Source organism: Schistocerca nitens, chromosome 6 (assembly GCF_023898315.1).
Source record: "Schistocerca nitens isolate TAMUIC-IGC-003100 chromosome 6, iqSchNite1.1, whole genome shotgun sequence".
NCBI lineage: Eukaryota > Metazoa > Arthropoda > Insecta > Orthoptera > Acrididae > Schistocerca > Schistocerca nitens.
The window spans coordinates 497646594-497667485 of record NC_064619.1 but is presented as its reverse complement, the minus strand read 5'-3'; the positions used below and the strand labels follow the sequence as shown (position 1 = coordinate 497667485).

The 20892-nt window shown below is 47.3% G+C and overlaps 1 protein-coding gene across 3 annotated transcripts in view; it reads right to left on the bottom strand.

The window, feature by feature from the left end:
- Nucleotides 1-20892, bottom strand: part of LOC126262468 (girdin) — a 242450-nt gene that overhangs the window by 188319 nt on the left and 33239 nt on the right. Inside the window, exon 1 of one of the 3 annotated variants that reach the window (XM_049959130.1) lies at nt 20611-20620. The exons of the other annotated variants lie outside the window; for them this stretch is intronic. The gene's annotated coding sequence lies outside the window, so the exon portion shown is untranslated. Of the gene's footprint in view, nt 1-20610; nt 20621-20892 lie in introns of those variants that run through there. 3 annotated transcript variants of the gene reach the window in all.

Below are 20892 nucleotides of genomic sequence, written 5' to 3'. Positions count from 1 at the left end.
CAGCAGAGACCAAAGGGTGATGAGAGAAGCAGTGGACTATAGCCTGTAAGCTACTTATTGAGTCAGTACATATTGAAACACTGCAGAGGGAGGCCTGAGTAACAAAACAGAGTGCCCTATTAATTGCTAGCAGCTCTGCTGTGAACACATTATGTGATCCCAGCAGTAAATGGTTTTCCATGCCAGTAGGAGACGTAAAAGTGTAACCTGTCTTATCTACTGTTTTAGAACCATCAGTGTGTGAGATGGTAGCACCGTGGAACTCCTCAAGGATGAAATGTACAATAAGCAGGAATACCATAGCGGCACAGTGACCTTAGGGTCCTGGGAGAGGTCAATCCTAAACTGTAGTTGAGGCATCATTCAAACGGGGGTGCGGGAAGAAATACAGGGTGACTTTCCAGGGATTGGAGATGGAGGTACCAACAGAGGGAAGGAGATGCCTTTCAACCAACAATCCCATCCGAGGATGGGTTTCAGGACAGTATATATATGACAGTCAGAGAATTGTTGAATGGCGATTGCGTAAGAAAACAAGAGTTGGCTCCATCTTGTTTCTAGAGGAGGAATACCCACTTCGGCGAAGGGGCTGTTGACATTAGTACGAAATGCACCAATAGCCAGACACACCCCATAATGATGAACACGGTCAAGTAGTTCCATAGTACTGCTGAGCCATAAACCTGACAACTATAATCTAGTCTGGACAAAACCAGTGCACAGTAAAGGTACAGAAGAGTAGCATAGTCTGAACCCCCAGATGTGTGGGCTAGTATTAAGCTTCCGCATGCATGTAGTCTTCAGGTGGCAAATATGAGGCAGCCGCATCAGCTTTTTATCGGAAAGAAGGTCCAAGAAACGGGATTATGCTACAACATCTAGGCACTGGTCGCCAAAGTAAAGTTTTAGATAGAGGTGTGCTGTAGGTCTAGGGCAAAAATGCATAACCCGCATTTTGGAGGGAGAAAACTGGAAGCCATGGGGAAGGGCTCACACAAAGGCCTATGGTTAGCGCCTTGGAGCTGGTGTTCAGCAGGTGCTGCTGAGTGAGGTGCCTACACTAATAGAGAAGAGCCGGTGGGATAAAAACTTGTGGATGAAAATGGGAAAGATGCCGCGAAAATTCCAGTCATGGAGGGTAACTAAAATGTGACAGTGCCAAGCCGTGTCATACGCCTTATGTAGGTCAAAGAAGACTATGACAAGGTATCGGTGGTTAGTAAAAGCTTGTGGGATTGCTGTTTCCAACCTGAGTAAATGGTCAGTTGTAGATTGTCCTTCCCAGAAGCCACATTGATACTGACACAAAAGGCCCCAAGATTCGAGTACCCAACATAATCAGAAGCAAGCCATCCTCTTGAGCAGTTTACAAAGTATGTTTGTCAGGCTAATCAGTTGGTAGCTGTAGAGAGATGTTGGGTTCTTCCCGAACTTAAGGATGGAGATAACTAAGCTGTCCTGCGATTGCAAGAGGAAGGCACCCATGAGCAAAATGCAGTTGAAAACCCTGAGCATATGTTGTCTCTGGGTAACATCCAAGTGTTGTACCATCTGGTTGTGGATTGAACCTCGGCCTGGGGTTGTGTCATGTGAAGAGAGAAGAGACTGCACGAATTCCTCGAGGAGGAGATACGGAGACGGGACTTGCTACATTACGGTATGCAGTTCAACATAAGGAATTGACCTACCTGGACGGAGGTAGACATTGCAAATGGTGATTGCTGGAGTCATTTGCATTCAGACTGCTATCGTTTCCAGGTTGGTGTGAAGCGGGATCCCGTCACCAATGACATCTGAGTGAACAAAAGTGCACACCCCTCCAGATGCTTTATAGGGGTGGAGACAGTTCCGACAGAATGCCCAATAACCACGAAACGTTGGGGGTAGTCATCACGGAACTGCATTTCTTGAAGAGCAAGACAGAACATAGGATAAGAGGAGACACCGTGTTATATTTTTGATAAGTGATGATAATATCCATTGTTATTCCACCGGATTAGTTTGTGTTATTCTCCTCCTCCTCCTCCTCCTCCTCACCACCACCACCACCACCACCACCACCATCGCCATCACCTCTTTCAGAGGATGAGGAGGGAAGGGCTCAGAGAAAGAGCAGGCTTCTACAAGATTTGGGACCGCAAGGGAGGCTACCTTAGTGAGGGGAAGGAATTAGTGGGGCGAAGGAATTGGGAGGGCGAAGGAAACGTGGGGGGGGGGGGGGCGAAGGAATCGTGGGGGGGGGGAGGCGAAGTAATCGTGGGGGGGGAGGCGAAGTAATCGTGGGGGGGAGCCAAGGGATCGTGGGGGGGGAGCCAAGGGATCGTGGGGGGGGGGAGCCAAGGGATCGTGGGGGGGGAGCCAAGGGATCGTGGAGGGGGGAGCCAAGGGATCGTGGGGGGGGGAGCCAAGGGATCGTGGGGGGGGAGCCAAGGGATCGTGGGGGGGGAGCCAAGGGATCGTGGGGGGGGAGCCAAGGGATCGTGGGGGGGGTGGCCAAGGGATCGTGGGGGGGGAGCCAAGGGATCGTGGGGGGGGAGCCAAGGGATCGTGGGGGGGGGGCCAAGGGGTCGTGGGGGGGGGCAAGGGGGTCGTGGGGGGGGGGGGGGCAAGGGGTCGTGGGGGGGGGCCAAGGGGTCGTGGGGGGGCCAAGGGGTCGTGGGGGGGGGCAAGGGATCGTGGGGGGGGGCCAAGGGATCGTGGGGGGGGGCAAGGGATCGTGGGGAGGGGGCAAGGGATCGTGGGGAGGGGGCCAAGGGATCGTGGGGAGGGGGCCAAGGGATCGTGGGGGGGGGGCCAAGGGATCGTGGGGGAGGGGGCCAAGGGATCGTGGGGGAGGGGGCCAAGGGATCGTGGGGGAGGGGGCCAAGGGATCGTGGGGGAGGGGGCCAAGGGATCGTGGGGGAGGGGGCCAAGGGATCGTGGGGGAGGGGGCCAAGGGATCGTGGGGGAGGGGGCCAAGGGATCGTGGGGGAGGGGGCCAAGGGATCGTGGGGGAGGGGGCCAAGGGATCGTGGGGGAGGGGGCGAAGGGATCGTGGGGGAGGGGGCGAAGGGATCGTGGGGGAGGGGGCGAAGGGATCGTGGGGGAGGGGGCGAAGGGATCGTGGGGGAGGGGGCGAAGGGATCGTGGGGGAGGGGGCGAAGGGATCGTGGGGGAGGGGGCGAAGGGATCGTGGGGGAGGGGGCGAAGGGATCGTGGGGGAGGGGGCGAAGGGATCGTGGGGGAGGGGGCGAAGGGATCGTGGGGGAGGGGGCGAAGGGATCGTGGGGGAGGGGGCGAAGGGATCGTGGGGGAGGGGGCGAAGGGATCGTGGGGGAGGGGGCGAAGGGATCGTGGGGGAGGGGGCGAAGGGATCGTGGGGGAGGGGGCGAAGGGATCGTGGGGGAGGGGGCGAAGGGATCGTGGGGGAGGGGGCGAAGGGATCGTGGGGGAGGGGGCGAAGGGATCGTGGGGGAGGGGGCGAAGGGATCGTGGGGGAGGGGGCGAAGGGATCGTGGGGGAGGGGGCGAAGGGATCGTGGGGGAGGGGGCGAAGGGATCGTGGGGGAGGGGGCGAAGGAATTGCGCGGGTGGGGGGGTGGAGAAGGAATTGCGCGGGGGGGCGAACGAACTGGGGCGGGGGGCGAACGAACTGGGGGCGGGGGGCGAAGGAACTGGGGGCGGGGGGCGAAGGAACTGGGGGCGGGGGGCGAAGGAACTGGGGGCGGGGGGCGAAGGAACTGGGGGCGGGGGGCGAAGGAACTGGGGGCGGGGGCGAAGGAACTGGGGGCGGGGGCGAAGGAACTGGGGGCGGGGGGCGAAGGAACTGGGGGCGGGGGGCGAAGGAATTGGGGCGGGGGGCGAAGGAATTGGGGGCGGGGGCGAAGGAATTGGGGGCGGGGGGCGATGGAATTGGGGGCGGGGGGCGATGGAATTGGGGGCGGGGGGCGATGGAATTGGGGGCGGGGGGCGATGGAATTGGGGGCGGGGGGCGAAGGAATTGGGGGCGGGGGGCGAAGGAATTGGGGGCGGGGGGGCGAAGGAATTGGGGGCGGGGGGCGAAGGAATTGGGGGCGGGGGGGCGAAGGAATTTGGGGGATGGGCGCAGGAATTTGGGGGATGGGCGCAGGAATTTGGGGGATGGGCGCAGGAATTTGGGGGATGGGCGCAGGAATTTTGGGGATGGGCGCAGGAATTTTGGGGATGGGCACAGGAATTTTGGGGATGGGCACAGGAATTTTGGGGATGGGCACAGGAATTTGGGGGGCAGTAGGAATTTGGGGGGCAGGTAGGAATTTGGGGGGCAGGTAGGAATTTGGGGGGCAGGTAGGAATTTGGGGGGCAGGTAGGAATTTGGGGGGCAGGTAGGAATTTGGGGGGCAGGTAGGAATTTGGGGGGCAGGTAGGAATTTGGGGGGCAGGCAGGAATTTGGGGGGCAGGTAGGAATTTGGGGGGCAGGTAGGAATTTGGGGGGCAGGTAGGAATTTGGGGGGCAGGTAGGAATTTGGGGGGGCAGGTAGGAATTTGGGGGGGCAGGTAGGAATTTGGGGGGGCAGGTAGGAATTTGGGGGGGCAGGTAGGAATTTGGGGGGGCAGGTAGGAATTTGGGGGGGCAGGTAGGAATTTGGGGGGGGCAGGTAGGAATTTGGGGGGGCAGGTAGGAATTTGGGGGGGCAGGTATGAATTTGGGGGGGCAGGTAGGAATTTGGGGGGGGAGGCAGGTAGGAGTTTGGGGGGGAGGTAGGAATTTGGGGGGGGAGGCAGGTAGGAATTGGGGGGGGGGCACGTAGGAATTTGGGGTGGCAGGTAGGAATTTGGGGGGGCAGGTAGGAATTTGGGGGGGCAGGTAGGAATTTGGGGGGGCAGGTAGGAATTTGGGGGGGCAGGTAGGAATTTGGGGGGGGGCAGGTAGGAATTTGGGGGGGGGCAGGTAGGAATTTGGGGGGGGCGGTAGGAATTTGGGAGGGGCGGTAGGAATTTGGGGGGGGGCGGTAGGAATTTGGGGGGGCGACAGGTAGGAATTTGGGGGGGGCGGCAGGTGGGAATTTGGGGGGGGGCAGGTAGGAATTTGGGGGGGCAGGTAGGAATTTCAGGGGGGGGGGCAGGTAGGAATATGGGGGGGGGCAGGTAGTAATTTGGGGGGGGGGGCAGGTAGGAATTTTGGGGGGTCAGGTAGGCGTTGGGTGGGGGTAGGTAGGAATTTGGGGGGGCAGGTAGGAATTTGTGGGGGGGGGCAGGTAGGAATTTGTGGGGGGTGGGGGGCAGGTAGGAATTAGTGGGGGTGGCAGGTAGGAATTAGTGGGGGTGGCAGGTAGGAATTAGTGGGGGGGGCACGTAGGAATTTGGGGTGGCAGGTAGGAATTTGGGGGGGGGGGGCAGGTAGGTATTTGGGGGGGGGGGCAGGTAGGAATTTGGGGAGGTAGGAATTTGGGGGGGGGCAGGTAGGTATTTGGGGGGGGCAGGTAGGAATTTGGGGAGGTAGGAATTTTGGGGGAGGTGGGAATTTGGGGGATTGGATGAATTGGGGGGAGGGAATTTGGGGGGAGGGAGAAATTTGGGGGGAGGTCGGAATTTGGGGGGGGGAAGGAATTTGGGGGGAGGGAGGAATTTGGGGGGGCAGGAATTTGGGGGAGGGAGGAATTGGGGGGAGGGAGGAAATGGGGGGAGGAAGAAATTGGGGGGAGGGAGGAATGGGGGGGAGGGAGGAATTGGGGGGAGGGAGGAATAGGGGGGAGGAAGGAATGGGGGGGAGGAATGGGGGGGAAAGGAATGGGGGGAAAGGAATGGGGGGGAAAGGAATGAGGGGAATCAACATAAACGTGAACACCGAGAGAGGGGAATGACGGGGCAGCAGAGAAGGAGCAAGGATGGGGTGGGAGGGGCATGCTGAAGGGAATGCAGCCAGGGTAGACAGAATGGGATGCAATAGCTCAGCGCCCTGTGTGCGCCATGCATTAACTCACGAAAGAACCGTGAGCCCTCTGGGAGGGTATAAGTACCGTGGGTCAACCTAGTATGTCCAATACAAAGACAGCAGAGAATGGTTGATACCCTTCGATGAAAACACCTCATGGTGGGCGTCTCCTAGATTACACTAAGTTTATTAGACAGAGGGGATACAACCCCTACAACGCAGTCCATAATTGAGCAAAAATGGATTTGATGCAAAGCCACAAATTGGTTCAGTGGGCAAGTTCATTACTCAAGAAAAATACATGGCCGAGAACAGAAAGAAAATGGACCAAACAGCTTTGCCAAAATCTGTAATAAGGTTGTGGATGACAGAGACCAAGGGGTGCCTGGAAAAACACCGAGTGATAGCCTTAAGGCCACTCACCGAGTCCGTACCAGAGTAAACTCAGGTGAGGAAGGACCATTTAACAAATAAGAAGAACTGATAGTTGGCCACCAGTTCCACAGTAAACAACTAGGCGTTGCAGACAAGAGATGGTGTTCCTATGCCAACATGAAGGTCTATTCCATGTGATCGGTGGATTTAGAGCCATCAATGTAAAAAAACAATGGTATCGTGAAACTCCTGTAACAGCGGATGGGACAAACAATGGAATACCATCTGCGTGATGGACGTTTTCCAGACCCCAGAAGAGATCCATCTGAATCCGGGGCTGAGGTACTAACCAAAAGGGAATGGTCGGGAGGGAACGTAGGGGACATGGGGGAAGTTGGAAATCACAGTGGAGAGAAATGAGGCAGAGCCATATAATGGAAACCCATTCAAGGGAGAGCAATTGGTGGGTGACGTCCTGAAGCCGTGATAAGAATAGAATAGGAGGGGTGAGTATGTGATGAGGGAATAATGATGGCATAGGAAACCAGGAACTGGGACTTCCGAACCAAAAGAGAATGCATCCAAGCGTCAACTGGAAGACTATTGACAAGGCTAGTGCAAAAGGCACCTGTGAGTGAACATATACCACCATCGTGAACTCAGTGGAGCAGCGTGGAAGGGGCAGCTGATCTATAAACTTGACAACCATAGTCTAGATGGTACAGAATTAATGCCCAATGAAGGTGGTAAAGGGTTGAACAACCCTGCCCCAAGAGGTGTGGGCAAGGAAGTGAAGGACATTGAATTTACAGTAACAGCTGATCTTCAAAAAGTGCATAAGGGACAACCAAGCAAGCTTGTCGTCAAAAAGAAGACCTAAGGAATGGAATTGAAGACCACAGTCTGGCACTGAGGCAGAGCTCCAGATCAGGGTGGACTGTGGTACAGTGAAGGATTTAAGGGGGGAGGAGGAAAACCACGCGAGTACCTACGCCAATGTGTGCCGGATGGCAACCTGGAGCTTTTGCTCTGCGGAGGTCAATGAGCGGTTGAATAAAAATTGGGAGGGTGCCCAAAGACCCCACTCAAGGAGTGTAAGTAAGCTGTGATGGCACCAAGCTGTATCATAGGTCTTACAAAGATCGAAGAAAACCAACAAGATAGCGGACTGATAAAAGGCCTTCTGAACTGTGGTTTCCAATTGAAGAAGATGATGGATTGGAGACTGTCCCTCCCAAAAGCCACACTGGTAAGGAGATTTAAAGGTCCCGAGATTTGAGGTCCCAACTGAGCCCGCAAGCCACTATTGTTCAAAAAACTTGCAGGGGCCATTTGTCAAACTGAAGGGCCAGTAACTATCAAGGGACAATGGATCCTTGCTGGGCGTAAGGACAGAAACCACAATACTGTCTCTCCAATGAGACAGGAAAATGCCTTGGAGCCAAATACAGTTAAACGCCCAGAGGGGATATGTTTCCTGATGAGGAAAGCTGACACCAATGCTGCTGCAAAATAGGTTGTGAGGTGTTCTGTCAGAACTTATGGATCTGTACAAAGTCCACGTGGGAGGGCACGGCCCAGAATAGAAGAATGCTGCTGACAACTTTGGAGGGTGTGGAGTGTAACCCACACCAGTGACGAAAGGACAGAACACACCCACTTGCTCCATTTTAGTAAGTAATGGGCTTTGGTGTGTAGCTGTTTACAGGTAATTCAACCAGTGAAGGGCGGATGCCACTAAGATGTCGCAACACATGACAACGATCACAGATAGCGGTAGCAAATGGCCATGGGTGATGGGCATGAGGAGGAAGGGAGGAGGGAGTTGCTGAAGGAAGGTAGTGAGGGTAGAGGGTGTAGGTGGCCTGTCAGGAGGTAGGTAGATGTTGCAAACCATGACTGCAGAGTCCAAAAGGACCCTGACCCTGATGGCAAGTGCATCCAATATGCCGTTTCCAACCGAAGAGACAGCCATAGAAGAACTGCCAGTTTTTGATGCTTACAAAAAGGATGGTAAGAAAAAGGCGAAGAAAAACGAATACTGGAAAGAATACAAGAAACCAGGTGGATAGTCAGGTCGATGTAAGTAGTAACACAAGGGAAGGCGATAGGGGCAGGGGCAGGGGGCAACAAGGGCAGGGGCAGGGGCAGGGGGCAACAAGGGCAGGGGCAGGGGGCAACAAGGGCAGGGAGGGAGGGGCAAGGGGAAGGAAATGCACTGTGGGAAAGAAGAATGGGCTGCAATAGCTCAGGGGCCAGTGTGTGTCACTCACGAATTTGGGAAAGAGCCATGAGACCCGGGTGGGGGTGAGGGACCTGAACTAGGTGAGGGGTTTAGGATTCTGAGTGGTCTGGAAGGATTTCTTTAGATAGCATGAATATTATGATGTCATGAAGGTGACCATTGTTGTGCACTGGATTTGTTTGCACATGATGCCTTCAAAGGAGACTTAATTATGGGTGAGGACATAGGTGTTATGGTGACTGAGGAGGAGGCTGGATGTCTGGAGTCAGTCATGAGCTGGGAAAGGCATTCTTCAATAGCAGCAATGCAATGGGCATTGGAGATGATGGTGTAGAAAGATGGGGCTTCAATAGTGACTGACATGACACTGTGTGGTAAAGGAATAAGGAACTGTAGAGAGTCTGAGGAAATGATTGGTGTCTAATATAGGACAGTAGGTTATGGGTAGGCTTAAGGTGTTGGTCAATGTGACCTGAGATTCTCTCAGTGGGGCCAAAGTTATCACCCACAATGAGGTGTCCTGGGTGGTTGGATTTATGGTCTTTAGGAAGCACGAAGAAGGCAGGAGTCAGAGGGGTGGTGGGTGTAAGGAGAGGTTCTGAATTGCACCTACAGATCTGAGGAGGAATTAGAGATGCTGTTGGGAATGAGACCACTGCGGCAGGGTTTGTAGGCAGACATATCTGACAGATGGCCGAGTCCTCCGCCATGTAATCTCTGTGGTTCAAAACCACAGTAGTGGAGCCTTTGTCAGAAGGTAGGATTGTACAGTCAGGTTTAGTTTTTAAGTGGTGAATAGCAGTTCTTTCTGCAGATGTAAGGTTAGTTTCCATTTTAAAGGATTTGATGAATGATGGTGAGGCAATGTCTGAGATGAGGAAATTCTGGGATCTTAAAAGGAGTGGTTTGGGGGCATTGAGGGTGAGTCACGATTGGATAGAGGAGTGAACCAAGTCATGCACGGTTCAGTATTTGTTTTAGACTGAGTCTAATAGGTAATGTTGGGGCAAAAAGTGTTTCTACCTTAGGGACCAGGAGATGGACAGAAAGTGTTCAAGAAGTCCATGAATGAATTTGGGAGTGGGGCAAAAGATAACTTTTGGAGAAAGACATACTTCTGTGGGACTTAGGCTTTTGGTGTAATGGTTCAAACTGTTTGGTTCTGTTTAGGTTCTCAATTCTGTGTGGTGGTGGGAGTTAGTTTCAGAGGGTGTGGCAAATGTAATAAGTCTGTGAGATATGGTTTGTCAGCTATGAGGATAAGTGGGGTAGTTTTGGATGCTCTTGTCAAGGTGGTGGATAGTTTTAGTCCAAGGCGGCATCAGGAGACGAACAGGCTGGAAATTTTGCAGTGGCATTGTGCATGCTGCTCTAGTTCCTAAAGAGCAAGAGTAACGATGCGAGTGATGAGATGCAGAAATCTGGGACTGCAGATCAGGAGTATTTTATGTATGGAGAGGAGGAATTACAAGAAAGTTTGGGCCTGATTTACATGGTTTTGCAGCAGTAGGTTGATGAGGGTTATGAACTGTTGTTGTTGTTGTTGTTGTTGTTGTTGTGGTCTTCAGTCCTGAGACTGGTTTGATGCAGCTCTCCATGCTACTCTATCCTGTGCAAGCTTCTTCGTCTCCCAGTACCTACTGCAACCTACATCCTTCTGAATCTGCTTAGTGTATTGATCTCTTGGTCTCCCTCTACGATTTTTACCCTCCACACTGCCCTCCAATGCTAAATTTGTGATCCCTTGGTGCCTCAAAACATGTCCTACCAACCGAACCCTTCTTCTAGTAAAGTTGTGCCACAAACTTCTCTTCTCCCCAATCCTATTCAATACCTCCTCATTAGTTAAGTGATCTACCCACCTTATCTTCAGCATTCTTCTGTAGCACCACATTTCGAAAGCTTCTATTCTCTTCTTGTCCAAACTATTTATCGTCCATGTTTCACTTCCATACATGGCTACACTCCATACAAATACTTTCAGAAACGACTTCCTGACACTTAAATCTATACTCGATGTTAACAAATTTCTCTTCTTCAGAAACGATTTCCTTGCCATTGCCAGTCTACATTTTATATCCTCTCTACTTCGACCATCATCAGTATTTTACTCCCTAAATAGCAAAACTCCTTTACTACTTTAAGTGTCTCATTTCCTAATCTAATCCCCTCAGCATCACCCAATTTAATTTGACTACATTCCATTATCCTCGTTTTGCTTTTGTTGATGTTCATCTTATATCCTCCTTTTAAGACACTGTCCATTTCGTTCAACTGCTCTTCCAAGTCCTTTGCTGTCTCTGACAGAATTACAATGTCATCGGCGAACCTCAAAGTTTTTACTTCTTCTCCATGAATTTTAATACCTACTCCGAATTTTTCTGTTTCCTTTACTGCTTGCTCAATATACAGATTGAATAACATCGGGGAGAGGCTACAACCCTGTCTCACTCCTTTCCCAACCACTGCTTCCCTTTCATGCCCCTCGACTCTTATAACTGCCATCTGGTTTCTGTACAAATTGTAAATAGCCTTTCGCTCCTTGTATTTTACCGCTGCCACCTTCAGAATTTGAAAGAGAGTATTCCAGTCAACATTGTCAAAAGCTTTCTCTAAGTCTACAAATGCTAGAAACGTAGGTTTGCCTTTTCTTAAACTTTCTTCTAAGATAAGTCGTAAGGTTAGTATTGCCTCACGTGTTCCAACATTTCTACGGAATCCAAACTGATCTTCCCCGAGGTCCGCTTCTACCAGTTTTTCCATACGTCTGTAAAGAATTCGCGTTAGTATTTTGCAGCTGTGACTTCTTAAACTGATAGTTCAGTAATTTTCACATCTGTCAACACCTGCTTTCTTTGGGATTGGAATTATTATATTCTTCTTGAAGTCTGTGGGTATTTCGCCTGTCTCATACATCTTGCTCACCAGATGGTAGAGTTTTGTCATGACTGGCTCTCCCAAGGGCATCAGTAGTTCTAATGGAATGTTGTCTACTCCCGGGGCCTTGTTTCGACTCAGGTCTTTCAGTGCTCTGTCAAACTCTTCACGCAGTATCTTATCTCCCATTTCATCTTCATCTACATCCTCTTCCATTTCCATAATATTGTCCTCAAGTACATCACCCTTGTATAAACCCTCTATATACTCCTTCCACCTTTCTGCCTTCCCTTCTTTGCTTAGAACTGGGTTGCCATCTGAGCTCTTGATATTCATGCAAGTGGTTCTCTTTTCTCCAAAGGTCTCTTTAATTTTCCTGTATGCAGTATCTATCTTACCCCTAGTGAGACAAGCCTCTACTCCTTACATTTGTCCTCTAGCCATCCCTGCTTAGCCATTTTGCACTTCCTGTCGATCTCATTTTTGAGACGTTTGTATTCCTTTTTGCCTGCTTCATTTACTGCATTTTTATATTTTCTCCTTTCATCAATTAAATTCAATATTTCTTCTGTTACCCAAGGATTTCTATTAGCCCTCGTCTTTTTACCTACTTGATCCTCTGCTGCCTTCACTACTTCATCCCTCAGAGCTACCCATTCTTCTTCTACTGTATTTCTTTCCCCCATTCCTGTCAATTGTTCCCTTATGCTCTCCCTGAAACTCTGTACAACCTCTGGTTCTTTCAGTTTATCCAGGTCCCATCTCCTTAAATTCCCACCTTTTTGCAGTTTCTTCAGTTTCAATCTGCAGTTCATAACCAATAGATTGTGGTCTAAGTTAAGCTCTGTGCAAAATTCTACAAGGCGGCTTCCTCTTTCATTTCTTCCCCCCCAATCCATATTCACCTACTATGTTTCCTTCTCTCCCTTTTCCTACTGACGAATTCCAGTCACCCATGACTATTAAATTTTCGTCTCCCTTCACTACCTGAATAATTTCTTTTATCTCGTCATACATTTCATCAATTTCTTCATCATCTGCAGAGCTAGTTGGCATATAAACTTGTACTACTGTAATAGGCATGGGCTTTGTGTCTATCTTGGCCACAATAATGCGTTCACTATGCTGTTTGTAGTAGCTAACCCGCACTCCTATTTTTTTATTGATTATTAAACCTACTCCTACATTACCCCTATTTGATTTTGTATTTATAAATCTGTAATCACCTGACCAAAAGTCTTGTTCCTCCTGCCACCGAACTTCACTAATTCCCACTATATCTAACTTTAACCTATCCATTTTCCTTTTTAAATTTTCTAACCTACCTGCCCGATTATGGGATCTGACATTCCACGCTCCGATCCGTAGAATGCCAGTTTTCTTTCTCCTGATAACGGCGTCCTCTTGAGTAGTCCCCGCCCGGAGATCCGACTGGGGGACTATTTTACCTCCGGAATATTTTACCCAAGAGGACGCCATCATCATTTAATCATACAGTAAAGCTGCATGTCCTCGGGGAAAATTACGGCTGTAGTATCCCCTTGCTTTCAGCCGTTCGCAGTACCAGCACAGCAAGGTCGTTTTGGTTAATGTTACAAGGCCAGATCATTCAATCATCCAGACTGTTGCCCCTGCAACTACTGAAAAGGCTGCTGCCACTCTTCAGGAACCACATGTTTGTCTGGCCTCTCAACAGATACCCCTCCGTTGTGGTTCCAACTACGGTACGGCCATCTGTATCGCTCAGGCACGCAAGCCTCCCCACCAACGGCAAGGTCCATGGTTTATGGGGGAACCTAATAGAGAAATGTCAATGTGGAAGGACGGATTGCACCCAGAGATGGGTATTTGTATGGTCAGGTCATTTGGAAGGATTTCATGAGCTACGCAACAATGAAGGAACAGTATGTGGGATAGAGTTCTGGCTAGAAATGGGGAAGGTTTTCTGTAATGGAGCAGATGACAGAAGCAAGGATCGATGTAGAGCATTTACATGTAAATATAAATGGGAAGAATGTGTAAAAATATGTACAATAGATGAGAAAAATGTGGAAAAACTCAAAACTATTTAAAACACACAGTGAAAGACAAAAGCAAGCTAAAATCAAACTGAAAACACAGTGAGATCAAAGAGAGAGAGAGAGAGAGAGAGAGAGAGAGAGAGAGAGAGAGAGAGGGAGAGGACGGTAATAGTGGAATACAGGTCAGTGGGTGGATGTGTCTGAAGAGAGGGGTACCACATGTAAGTGGATTAGCTGAGGTTAATATTTTCTTGCTGGAAGGGTGGGGAGGGGGGTGGGGAGGGGGGGGGGAGGGGTTCAAAAGGTTCACTTGAGTGCTAACAGGCACAATGGAAAGACCGCTATTCATTTAAGCTTTCAACTGAACACCTTCCCCTGAAGTATAAAAAAAAAGCACACACCCCCCCCTCCACATGCGCGCGCGCACAGGCACACGCACCCCTCCCAGACGTGATCACTGTTCGGCCACTGTGGCTGGACTATGGACTGCAGTTGTGCCTGATGGAAGAAGCAACTTGGTGTAGGTGGTGGGGTAAGAAGGCAGCATGGACTCCACCATTCTCTTTACTTGTTCCTCCTCAACCCAACAAGCTACCTTCCTTGGTGGTGATCTCCACCTCTAAGATGGCCACATCCGTACCTCCATTCATATCAAATTTACCACCCATCAGCAATACCCCCATAACAACAGCTGTCATCCATCACATACCAAGAAGTTCCTTCCATAGAGCCTAGTCAACTGTGGTTGTACATTTGTAGTGACGAGCAGTCCCTCTTCAAATACCAAGGGTTTCACCGAGGCCTACACAGGCCGAAACTACTGTCCCAAATGTGTACACAAAAACATCTACCATACCGTCTTTCTCCAGTCCCTACCATCTCCCACATATCCACCATCCAACCACAAAGAAGCACTCTCTCTTGACTCAGTACGTCTCAACTGGAAGAACTGAATCACATTTTCCACCTCTTGTGTCCTCATAAGAGGAGTATCTCAACCACTATTCTACCCACCCCTCCCACAGTGGAATTCCACAGGGTGTATACGTGGACAAGGAAAAAAAAATCCCGGATTTCCCAGTTAAAAATACACCTTCTCCCAGGTGAAAATACACTTTTTTCATGTTAAGTGACAGTATACTCTTCCTCGGCACTGTAAAACTCATCAATCCTTTGAATGTTTAAGGTTTTATATACTGACGTAGAATTTCCCGGCACTTTATAAAACGAAACTGAGGGGGGGAAAATACGTTTTGAAACACCTTTGATGTGCAGCAACATGTATGCTGCATATTTTCATGTTATGAAGGTATAAATTTGAATTCCACCAAACACTGCATGTCACTTTCCGAAGCACTGATATCGAGATTGCGATGTGCTTTTGTAAGCCAGTCATAGCTTATGCCACGTGATCTCGCCAGCTGATGACAGCATAGGGCACGTGATGTAGTCAGCCAATAGCAAGATCACTCTTAAGTAGCACGAACACACAAATAAGAAAAGCTAATGATTTATATTAATATAAATAGCATTCACATATACTATTAGTCTCTAAGATTAATAAAAAATATAACGTTGATCTTTTTGCGGGTGTTACACTTTAAGATACATCACACAAATGTGCCAGTAAAATTTTTAATAAAGACGTACATATCTGATCTTCTGGGCTCGAAATTCATCTAAATGGTCGTCCTCAAAGAGTTTATTTTTAAATGAGAATCAAACGCTTAGTAATTTAAGAAATTCATCGTACATCTTGCACATAGTTCATCTTGTGTAAAAGGAAATTTGCTTTGAATGTAACGCTTTCCAAACCACCGTTCGCAATATTTTCCAGCGACCTGTTGGAAATAGGTTAGTTTCAGCAGTTCCAAGAGAGCGCCAGATAACAGGCGTCACCGCACTTGCGCGGCTATGATGACACAGGAAGCCCCTATGTTCGTATGTGTAAAACATTAAAAGACTTTACATTATGTCATATAAGAAATAAGACAAAAAGGGGATACTTCAAGAGCCTCGGAATTTCGTGAACCATACTAAAATGCATAATTCAGATTAAATTGCACATTCGTATGTAAATTTTTTTGACATACCAGTACTGTATTATCTCATGTTTGGTTCTTTATTATGGCATAATGCCATACGTGCACTTGAAATGCTGCGAACAGTTGAAACTAGCCAATAGTGTGAAATTAAACACTTTGTTTCAAATAAATTGACTGCCTCAGCAGAAAAGATTAACAAAAGCCTACTGTCTTTAGCAAACCAGCAAAAATAACTTCATTGTTCTGTAAGGCGATTAATGCTTGACTGTTAGAAAGGTGGAAATAAAATCTGAAACTAACAACATATTTTAGCCTTCCGTAATTATGTGAACATATTTTAATTCATTTGATAGCTCCTGGCCACAAATATCCGTTTTGTTATCATTTAACGTGAGAGCAATAAACGAAGAGGAAACAACAAAATCGCTGAACGTAAACACAGGTCACGTGGAGATGACCCACCTCCCCACCAGAACTCAGACTGCTCTGTGCATCAGCATCAGATTTACTATATTTCCGAACCAGGGCAATATTAAGTAGGGAGCCCAGCCACACTTCTGTAACCAGAAGTGGGAGAAGGTACTACTCTTAAGCGACTCAACCGCGCATGTGCAAGAGGCCGCCTGCAACTGCTCAAACGAATCTAATTTAAACAGTTGTCACGCCACGCTCATCAGAGGCAGTTTGTTGTTATAAAGCATTACATAGTGTTCCTAAAGCCTTTGACACACTTTCCTGTTGGCAGACGCTTGTATGAGCACTGTTTTGTTGTATACGGCAACTTAGGTTTTATTTTCGTTTTCTTTTCTCTCGTTCATGTTTTGTTGCTGCTGTATTATTCTGCACTAGCGGGATACAGTAATATCCTTTGTTAGAGTATTGGTTCTTACCAGTCAAAATCACAAAAATTTAACTGTAAACTAAAACAATGAAAAATAAAATTCCCGGAATTCTGAACAATTTCCAGGTTTTTCCAGGATCTCCCAGTTGCCCCGGGTCATATATACCCTGATTCTACCACTTTGAAGCTAGGCAATATCTTTGTCAATACCTAGTCCACACCTGCTTCCAACCCGTTGCCTCAGGTATCGCATCCTTGCGATAGACCTAGGTGCATAACTTCTACCACACATCCTACAACCACCACCACCAACTACTCCAGTGCGATCGAGGGCATCTCCTACCCTATCAAAAGCAGGGCTACCTGTGAAACCAGTTGTGTGATCTACAAAATAAATTGCAACCAATGTGCTGTTTTCGACATGGGCACGACAACTTACAAGCCATCCGTCTGCATGAATGGCTTACAAACTGCAGCCGTAAGACATCTAGACGACCCAGTTGCTGAAGGTGCTGCCCAGCACAATGTGCTTCACTTCAAAGACTGCTTCACAGCCTGTGTTACTTGCATCCTTCCTACTAACATCAGCTTTTCTAAACTGTGCAGGGGGGAACTCTCCCTGCAATATAGCCTACATTTCTATAGCCCATTGGTCTCAATCTTCATTAGACCCACTTCTCCACTTACCTACCCCCTTCCCTGCCCCCATTTTAGCACTACAAAGCCTTCTACACCGCCAACACATCCGATAGCCTTAAGTAGGGGGCCGAGCCACACTTCTGTAACCAGAAGTGGGAGAAGGTACTACTCTTACGCGACTCAACCGCGCATGCGCAAGAGGCCGCCTGCAACTGCTCAAACGAATCTAATTTAAACAGTTGTCACGCCACGCTCATATATATATGTGTGTATGTTTGTGTGTCTATCGACCTGCCAGCGCTTTCGTTTGGTAAGTCACATCATCTTTGTTTTTAGATATATTTTTCCTACGTGGAATGTTTCCCTCTATTATAACCATATCATTAATTTGAACCCAACAATTACGTTTGTTATTGTCGCTGTTGCATTTCGAAAGCTTTCCTGTCGTCTTATTTTCTCTTTCTGTTTTTACCAGTAGTCTCACTTTGTATTCACCTTCCCCTTTTTACCGTAATCTACTATACAATTTTATCCCGCCTATATATACTCAATAATACGTAACCCACTTCCAAACCATAACCAAAAAAATTTTATTTTCCGCTTTCAACACTACCGCTGCTATAAAATCCACCGTTTCTAGTTCAATAACAGCTGCTTTCACGAATTAAACAACCATTTCGGCTAGTTCTAATAACTTTCACTTTATTTCCACTTCCGTTTTTCGCACATCACTGATCATTTTTAGCCGCTCCCCACAGGTTTCAACGTCATTATTTCTTCGTCAGACAATTGTTAGCCCCATTTTCGTAACCTTTCACCACAACACCACTCTTTTTAATACATTTACACGTTTTTTCGAAATTTTCCCGAATTTCTCCGTCCTTTAACGTGTTTTAGCGGCAACACAACCATCTAACCATTATGCACATCGCTGTCTACCAACCCAAGTTCACCACAGGATCAACTTAACCAACACTTTTTCGCCTTTTTTCATACCAGATCTCCAGTTGCTGGTCTTTAAATATGTCTGCTTGTGTCTGTATATGTGTGGGTGGATATGTGTGTGTGTGCGCGAGTGTATACCCGTCCTTTCTTCCCCCTAAGGTAAGTCTTTCCGCTCCCGGGATTGGAATGACTCCTTACCCTCTCCCTTAAAACCCACATCCTTTCGTCTTTCCCTCTCCTTCCCTCTTTCCTGATGAGGCAACAGTTTGTTGCGAAAGCTTGAATTTTGTGTGTATGTTTGTGTTTGTTTGGGTGTCTCCCGACGTGCCAGCGCTTTCCTTTGGTAAGTCACATCATCTTTGTATATATATATATATATATATATATATATATATATATATATATATATATATATATATAAAAAGAAAGATGATGAGACTTACCAAACAAAAGCGCTGGCAGGTCGATAGACACACAAACAAACACAAATATACACACAAAATTCAAGCTTTCGCAACAAACTGTTGCCTCATCAGGAAAGAGGGAAGGAGAGGGAAAGACGAAAGGATGTAGGTTTTAAGGGAGAGGGTAAGGAGTCATTCCAATCCCGGGAGCGGAAAGACTTACCTTAGGGGGAAAAAAGGATAGGTATACACTCGCACACACACACATATCCATCCACACATACAGACACAAGCATATATATATATATATATATATATATATATATATATATATATATATATATATATATATATAGCGGCCGTTGGATGCGAGGGCTGGAGTTTCGTGTGTATGTTTGTGTTTCTGTCGACCTGCTGGCACTTTTGTTCGGTGAGTCACATCATCTCTCTCTCTCTCTCTCTCTCTCTCTCTCTCTATATATATATATATATATATATATATATATATATATATATATATATATATATATATATATATATATATATATATATATATAGAGGGAAACATTCCACGTGGGGAAAATATATCTAAAAACAAAGATGATGTGACTTACCAAACGAAAGCGCTGGCACGTCGAGAGACACACAAACAAACACAAACATACACACAAAATTCAAGCTTTCGCAACAAACTGTTGCCTCATCAGGAAAGAGGGAAGGAGAGGGAAAGACGAAAGGATGTGGGTTTTAAGGGAGAGTGTAAGGAGTCATTCCAATCCCGGGAGCGGAAAGACTTACCTTAGGGGGAAAAAAGGACAGGTATACACTCGCGCACACACACACATATCCATCCACACATTACAGACACAAGCTCCCGGGATTGGAATGACTCCTTACCCTCTCCCTTAAAACCCACATCCTTTCGTCTTTCCCTCTCCTTCCCTCTTTCCTGATGAGGCAACAGTTTGTTGCGAAAGCTTGAATTTTGTGTGTATGTTTGTGTTTGTTTGTGTGTCTATCGATGTGCCAGCGCTTTCGTTTGGTAAGTCACATCATCTTTGTTTATATATATATATATATATATATATATATATATATATATATATAACAGAGGGAAACATTCCACGTGGAAAAATATATCTAAAAAGAAAGATGATGAGACTTACCAAACAAAAGCGCTGGCAGGTCGATAGACACACAAACAAACACAAATATACACAAAAAATTCAAGCTTTCGCAACAAACTGTTGCCTCATCAGGAAAGAGGGGAAGGAGAGGGAAAGATGAAAGGATGTGGGTTTTAAGGGAGAGGATAAGGAGTCATTCCAATCCCGGGAGCGGAAAGACGACTTACCTTAGGGGGAAAAAAGGACAGGTATACACTCGCACACACACACATATCCATCCACACATACAGACACAAGCAGACATATTTAAAGACCAAATATGTCTGCTTGTGTCTGTATGTGTGGATGGATATGTGTGTGTGTGCGCGAGTGTATACCTGTCCTTTTTTCCCCCTAAGGTAAGTCTTTCCGCTCCCGGGATTGGAATGACTCCTTATCCTCTCCCTTAAAACCCACATCCTTTCATCTTTCCCTCTTCTTCCCCTCTTTCCCTGATGAGGCAACAGTTTGTTGCGAAAGCTTGAATTTTGTGTGTATATTTGTGTTTGTTTGTGTGTCTATCGACCTGCCAGCGCTTTTGTTTGGTAAGTCTCATCATCTTTCTTTTTTTATATATATATATATATATATATATATATATATATATATATATATATATATATATGTGTGTGTGTGTGTGTGTGTGTGTGTGTGTGTGTGTGTGTGTGTGTGTGTGTGTTTTATACTTTGGAAGAAGGCCTTTCAGGCGAAAGTTTAAATGTACAATAGTCTTTCCATTGTGCCTACCTGCGAATTACCATCATCTCCATGTTGTGAGTAGCAATCTATCCTTTTCGTAACACTGTCCTTATCCTATCCTGAATTTTGCACTGTTTTAGCTTCCTACTTGTCTTTTTCAGGCAAGAATGAGTAAGAAAATCAAACATTGGCACTCTGCACATGAAAAGATTTCATCAGGATGACTGACAGACAAACTGCATTCTCATACAGCGATAATCAATTTTTCACAATTATTTTACATTAGACTTTACACATTAACATACCATAGAATTAATAACTAGTTGATTCACATCAATATCTATACATAACAAACAACTACATACTTTCAAAAGTTGTTTCACAGTTAACCAATACATATAACAAAATTAACAAGTACTGTGTTATGTCTGTATTAATTGGTGTCTAGAAATTATCTTACTCAGAATTCTTATTTGTTCTTGTGCTTTGCTGCATGCTCCTCTTGAAGATCCGTATATTCATATGTCACCGAATCAAGCTGTGATTTAAGTTTACGTACCTCCCTATTTTCTATGACTGAGCGTTTTTGTTGCTGTATCAGGGGGGACTGCAACAAAATCTCTCTTTTTAGTAACAATCATTCACAGATATAATTACAATGAACACAACGTTAACACACTTTGGAGAGGGGAGAGAGAGAGGGGGGGGAGAGAGAGGAGGGGGGAGAGAGAGGGGGAGAGGA